This window comes from Schistosoma mansoni, chromosome 1 (genome assembly GCF_000237925.1).
Source record: "Schistosoma mansoni strain Puerto Rico chromosome 1, complete genome".
Taxonomy (NCBI): Eukaryota; Metazoa; Platyhelminthes; class Trematoda; order Strigeidida; family Schistosomatidae; genus Schistosoma; species Schistosoma mansoni.
In genome coordinates, this window is record NC_031495.1 from 42055108 (window position 1) to 42062488 (window position 7381).

Consider the following 7381-nt stretch of genomic DNA (forward strand, 5'->3'; position numbering starts at 1 on the left):
CCAGTTTATATTTCGCACTGGATCGGAATTCCCTTTAAGAGTTCATCCTTTTATGTATGCCAGTAGAATAGGACGGCAAGGACACCGGCATATCACAATTTACCCCCAATCCAAGTTACATTTGCTCGCCATACTTTTGCTTCCAGGCAAACACAACAGGACCCCTCGCCCCAAGTTATCCCCGAAATTTATCCAAGCCGTACAACATTTCCCCCCAAATAGCGACATTGCGAAGTTACGAAGCGCCACTCGGTTTAACGCGTGCACTACAGGACAAAGAGAGCTCAATCACTGTTCTTCATAACGACTGTGTGGTTTTGCTGCCGCAAAACCCCAGTTCAGGAAGACAACACCTGTAATGTGTAAATTCAGTCGGTCCATCATATAGCACACCCCTTCATCAATCGTGAGAAGTGGATAACTGCCAACACTGGACACGGATTGGACTCCACTGGTTACGGCCCCTCACTAGAACTCCAAGGAACCCATTTCGAAGCTATCCGGCTTAGTGGTCTAGAGGTTGAGCGTTCGTTCGTGAGACCGAAGGTCCTGGGTTCGAGTCCCACACGTGGGATCGTGAATGCGCACTTACGAGGAGTTTCATGATAGAACGAAACGGCGGTCTTGAAAACTGAGAGTAGATTATCTTTAAAGTATCGAAAAATTTTCGAAGCTGTATCTAGAAATGTGCACTCATCATGAAGGGTAACATATTGGTATTTATTATCATAAAACCTTTTATAGATATTCTGTTGAAAGCACTTTAAAAAGTGCTGGTATTATCTGTTTATTTTCTACTTTCCTATTGTATTTGACCTTGGCAGTGAATCAAATACAAGGAAATACTTATTAACTAGATTAAATGCTTTCGAATTGTTGATGCGGTCAGAGTGATAGTTGGTCACGTTTATGGGTAGCTATCTATGATACGCGAATTTCGAAAATCGTAGCATAACAGTGAGTAATATTTTTCCAATGACAATATTTTGTCAGTAAATTGTTAGATATTACCAAGTTAAGTGACTTCATTGATAGTACGATTTCAACGAACCATTGTGATATTATAGTTGTGCCCCAATAAGCATACATTCCACTACTAGTCGACTATACATCGTTCTAAATATTTTTGACCTTAATAATACATGAAACACTTCTAAACTGCTACTACTACCCGTAATACCTTGCCAGCTAAACTTAAAATTTTTTACAGGAGCAGTCTAATTCAAAACCAATTATATGTCAGTATTTTACATCAAAACACTATTAAATGAAAATTATTTAGTGTATCAAGCCATGCACCATACTTGAGAAATTTTACTGATATCAAAAATAACTACTGATCTGAATAATTAGAGTATACGACATCAGGTATGCAACTCAGTTGTGTTAAATTTCCATCTGAACTTATAAGATAAATCATGAACAGGCTCTTGGTACTCGATTGATAAGACGTTCACATGAAACATTCTAATGACTTTTCAAACTTGTTTGGTCTATGCAGAGTAAAATAACAGAATATTAAATACTAATTCACCATATAGACAAATTTCATTATGATCTGATCTACATGTGAAGAAAATCCCGTAGAATAAAGAGGACTGCTATGTCATAATTTCGGAATTATTAGCACTGCTTTTCTCCAGTATATGTAGAATCAAAGTGAAATAATTCATATCTAATAGAATAAACAAAACTATTTTGGCTACTGACCAATATTTTACTGGCTCATATTGAATAATTTCTATCAATTTACAATCACTGTGATCATTCCCTAAAACCGTTTGTAAGCTCCTTCATTTTTAAATAATTGCATTCCGTCAAAAAAAACCAGATTTTTTTATGTATCCTGGGTAAAACCGATACATAATTATACAATTTTCATAGTTCAATGAAAGAAAAATCAGTATTTTCGTTGAAACTAGTAAGGTCTATCGATTAAAAGGTCATTCAATATACTTACCTTTTAAAGTTTTTTCAACATTTCATTAAAATTCATGAACATCAAAAGAAAACTATGAATAATTCACACAACTGTCGATTTGGTCATAGACTTTATTCAAAACTCCATTTATTTAAAATTATTCCCATCCAAAAGAATCCAGATTTAACATTGTAATACTTAGTTTGTCGTCGTGATTGTTAACATAAAAAAAATAATTCGTTTCTATGATCTTATTCAACTAAATGATATCTTCTTATGAAAAAACACACACATGTAACCAGACAACATAATAATAGGAAGACGTTGAGTGTCACCAATAAATGTCAAGTTTATTCTCATTTATCTTTCTGTATTGGTTCTCAAGGTAACAAACTATAAATGGAAAATATCATATTCTCCCACTTTTTTGTCAAAAATTACCCTAGGCCACGTATATAGATGTATGTGTATAAATGTGTCATTATATATATATATATACCGTTCTTTATTACAGACGACTATTCAGGATTATATTCACAGTTGTCCGTTTGTGCATTTTTAATGCGTGTTTTTTGTAGGTTTGTTCATATATACTTTATTTGCTTAAAGGTCAGTAAGAAACACCCAAAACTTCATTAGATGTCATCTTATTATTTTCTGTCCCATACTATTTGATTGGCACAAAAACTTATTTTTCTTTTTAAATTAGATAAGAATTGGGAAGTATGTATATAAACGTAATATAGTAAAAAATTTCTCGTGTTTTTAACTAATCTGACTCAGTCTGTGATATAATAAAAGTATAGAGATGTAAGCAACAGAAATAAATTCATTGTCCTAGTGAATAGAAGATTTTAACCTGATATAAGTTTTCACTTACAATTATAAATCATTAAAACAATCGATAAAAAGAAATAAGGAGATACTGGTATCTGATTCACTGTCATATGTGTAATTTAATTTATGAGATAATCAATTAGAATCAGTATGGGGTTATGGAAATTGTTAAGTTTCTGATTGACATCATGAATCGGCCGATGTTAGACTACCATTGAAAACATGGAACCAGTGGACGACCGTTTCGTCCTAGTAGGGGACTCCTCATTGGTGCACATCCACGTTCTCGCAAGTAGGATTCGAACTTAATGTTTAAGTAATTATTGAGGACTAAACTGAAGCATACGACTTGAATTCATTTGAAAGTTCCAACTAATTTTTTGAAGTTATTTACTTAAATTATAAGATAATTATGAGTTTGTACATGGTACTTATGTTTCATGATTCAAAGATATGTTTCATTTCTAATTATATAAAAGAGTTAACATATGTAATTCACTTAGCGGAAATGAATTATCTCAGGTGTATTAAGTTGTTTATTCGGAATGGTCATGATAATACAGCATGAATGTTAGTAAAATTTTTAAAACTTAGCTTATCAGGTAACGTTTTCATTAATTCAAAGGATTTATTTTAGGTTTATCAGTAAATTTACACTGTTCAGATATGAAAGTACTAGAAATAAGTCATTTCTTTCAAATGAACAATTACTTGAAGCCATAGAACATATAGGTATGGCTATAAAACGGCCAAACACGTACTTCTGCCCAAGTTTCCATATCATATTGGTAGGGCAGGATGGAATTAACTAAGGATCAAAATAATGTGGTAAAAATGATAATGGGAATGTCTGGACTTTTCGAAAATAGGACGAAAAGTATGTATGAAAGAATATTGTAATTTGAGATCGATATGATGGTATATAATGAATACATTTGGGTTACTGTGAGTAGTTCCAAGTTTTATCAACCAAAGTCTTCAGTGTCTGAATACGTCTAGCATGTTTTTCCCAACCAAATAATCTGTATTTGCAAACATAGCTCAGACTGACAATCAATGACTACATCTGTAATGAACGAACACTCAAGTGGGGACAACCAAATTATTTTAATTCAAAATTACTGAGTTCTTTGGCAAAATTTGAAAACCTTAAGTCCAATACATCACTTGGAAATCCTCCATCAATCGTCTCGAACTTCATCATTCTTTCATTGCCATAACAATTATTGCTATTACAATAATTTGCGTTACTTCATTACAACTAGTTAATTATCGACTGTATCCATTCATTGCATAACAAATTAGTTTGTTATTAAAAGTTATCAATATTTATTAGATTTATTAGAATTTAAAACATCAACTAACTATCATCAGTGAGATGGCGGCTTGGTTGTTAACCAAGAGGACTGTAGTTTCAGCATAAATTTGACATTATACTTAGTTGCATAAAATGTTGTTAATGTAGTGTGAGAAATAAGACAACATATTATAGGCAACATTTTAAATTCAATGTAAACGTGAACTTTATCCTTTCTAGGGGACGTAGAATATGCGAGTACTTTTTTCACTATTTATATTTTACTCGAGGAAATATTCTTCCATTTATGCGATTTCATGTTATCTATCTCTTCAGTCACTCTAATACACACTTTTCGTATTCAAATGTAAGTAGTATCAGGTAGTATTCATAAGAAACAAGGCATATGGAAAGTTATTTTACTCAATAGTAAATAAAGCTTTTAAATGAAGAGGTGTTCTTAGGGATTTCGAATTGTATAATCCAAACCGTGTAAGAACATGTTATTTGACTACATATGATTCATTCATTCTTGGGACGATTACTTTGTTTAATGCCTCAAAGATTCAACTGATTCTCATCTGCCTGAACAATAATAGTATTTATTATCTATTTTGTTTTCAAAACTGCTACTGGTTTATTATATAACGAAACGTGTTATCACCTGAATGAAATTTTTGTTTCGTCGCCTTTGTGAAAAAGATTACTTTTAACTTTAGTTCATGCAAATGAGATTTAGGCAAATATTCTAAATTCAGTGAAGGAGTGCACGATTTACTTTGAATTATGGTTAGTGTATTCTTTTGATATCCTGTTTTCGTAAATATTATCACTTTATAAAATGTTCGAAAAAAGTAATAAATGGATTATCGTATTTTTATTAATCTAAAAATTTCTTATTCCAGTTTCCATAAAAGTGTTATCTAAATTAAGATTAATGGACAAAAATGTTTCGATTATATCTATGCTGAGAATGAATAATCGGATTAAAGCAATTAGTCCCTTTGATAAATTTCGATAATGTAATAAGAAGACGAAGATTATCAGAACTATGTGATATATTAGCGCAATACATTTCGAACATTCTGATCACACATATACTTGTTAAGAACATTTATATATAAAAATAAAAGGTCAACTAGACTGGAAATAGGGGTAAGAATAGACAAGGATAATAGTGATAAAATAATGTGAAAACAATTTGACACCTAATCACTCTGGATAATAAGCATATATTACCGGGGTAGGTTTAAAGAGAGAACAAACTGTTTTTGAATACACAAAGGGGGTTTTATGGCACATGTGGAAAATTTATCTGAAGACTTAATCGAAAACATGTCACTTTATAAGAGATATGTGGACGATATCTTAGTAATTGGCGAAAGAATGGAAGACAAACTGCCTATTGAATAAATTTAACACTATCCAAAAGCATATCAGTCTTTCATGCGAAGAGGAGAAGAACGACCAACTTTCCTTCCTAGATGTACTTCTAAGCAGACGAGAAGATGGCTCAATAAAACTATCCATTTTTCGAAAACCGACGTGGACGGGTCAATATCTTAGTTACTATAGTTATTGCCCTGTGCAATACAAACGTGGTTTGGTAAAGTGCCTTTTTAACAGGCTTCGTCGTATTTGCACAAACGACGCTATTGATGACGATGTTAAGTTGTTAACCATGACATTAATCGGGAATGGTTATCCACCTAAATTTATCAGTAGATGGAAAGTTATGGGCACAGCGAGACCTACTGTAGCCTTAGTAGAGAAAAAGCCTGTCTACATCACCTTACCATTTAGAGGTTATTCAAATAGCCTTTTATTGAAACAAAGGCTTAAATCAGTCATCAACAAAACGTGTTGTGCAGCAAAGGTCATAATCAAAGAAAGAACGAGGTCCATGCTTCATTCAAAACCTAGACGACATGAAAACGATTGTGTCACATCCCACTGCGTTTACCAATTTAAATGTGTGTGTAGTCACACATACATAGGGAGGAGCAATCGTGATCTGAAAACTAGGGTGGGTGAACATGTACCAAAATGGTTGCAAAAACAAATACAGTCGAATGACCCAATAAGAGTAGAGGATAAACATCCATCATCCTCTATTGCTAAACATATAATCGAAATTGATCTTAACTCAGCTTTTGTTGTGTTGTTTAAAAGTGTAAAAGGGCGTATACTGAGGTTTATTGAAGCCTTAGCCATACGAAAATTCAAACCCCCTTTATGTATTCAAAAACAGTTTGTTCTCTCTTTAAACCTACCCCGGTAATATATGCTTATTATCCAGAGTGATTAGGTGTCAAATTGTTTTCACATTATTTTATCACTATTATCCTTGTCTATTCTTACCCCTATTTCCAGTCTAGTTGACCTTTTATTTTTATATATAAATGTTCTTAACAAGTATATGTGTGATCAGAATGTTCGAAATGTATTGCGCTAATATATCACATAGTTCTGATAATCTTCGTCTTCTTATTACATTATCGAAATCGGATTAAAGATGAGTTTTTGATGATACTTTTGTAGTGAACAAGAACACGGGTGGGGACAATCGAATGTATTTAGGCACAAATTACAGACTCACTAAATTCTGATTACCATACACTCAACAGTTAATTTGCAAAATAACAATCAATTGTCTCAATCTTAACTGTTCCTTCTACAAATATCAGTCCGTCTTCTCTGATTTAATTGTTCATGCATTTTCATACCGATTGGACTTCATTACTGTTCTTTCCTTATCGATTTCTGCCAAAATACATTCTAAGTCTGACCATCGCCATATACTACTTATGTGGACATAAGTAGACCACACCACACTTTCACAACATCATTCGTACATCTGGTCAGATCATGAGTAAGGTAGTCTCCCCAGTCATTATATTGTGAGGCACCCCAGCATAAGACCAACTTAAATGTTGATTTATTCATTATTATTATTATTATTTATGGCTTTATTCAATAGTATATGTTTAGCTCAACTTGAAATTCTCATTGTATAGATAATCATCTATGTATTTTACCCCAATAAACTAACATTTTAAACTAAGATTTATCAGCTATACATATTTCAATCTCTTTCATGTAATAACAATATTTTCAATAAGGATACTTATTTAGTACTTCACATTAATTTGTTATTATTTTTACAGGAAATATGACTAGACAACTTTGAATTAGACAATGAACAATACAATTTAATAGACACATATACACTCTTAACAATGACTAGTTCATTTAAACAAGAATAATGAATAAAAAAGATTATTATAAATAGTAATATGTAAAATCAATTTTATTTAAAATGTAAT

The 7381-nt window shown here is 32.2% G+C and overlaps 1 non-coding gene across 1 annotated transcript in view; it reads right to left on the reverse strand.

Annotated features, from left to right (window-relative positions):
- Window positions 1-6, reverse strand: part of Smp_tRNA_02155_Pseudo_GTG.1.1 — a 426-nt gene extending 420 nt beyond the window's left edge. The window contains exon 1 of the tRNA in view: window positions 1-6. This exon is cut by the window's left edge and continues 420 nt beyond it. This is a non-coding gene — a tRNA.
- Window positions 7-7381: the final 7375 nt, after the last annotated feature.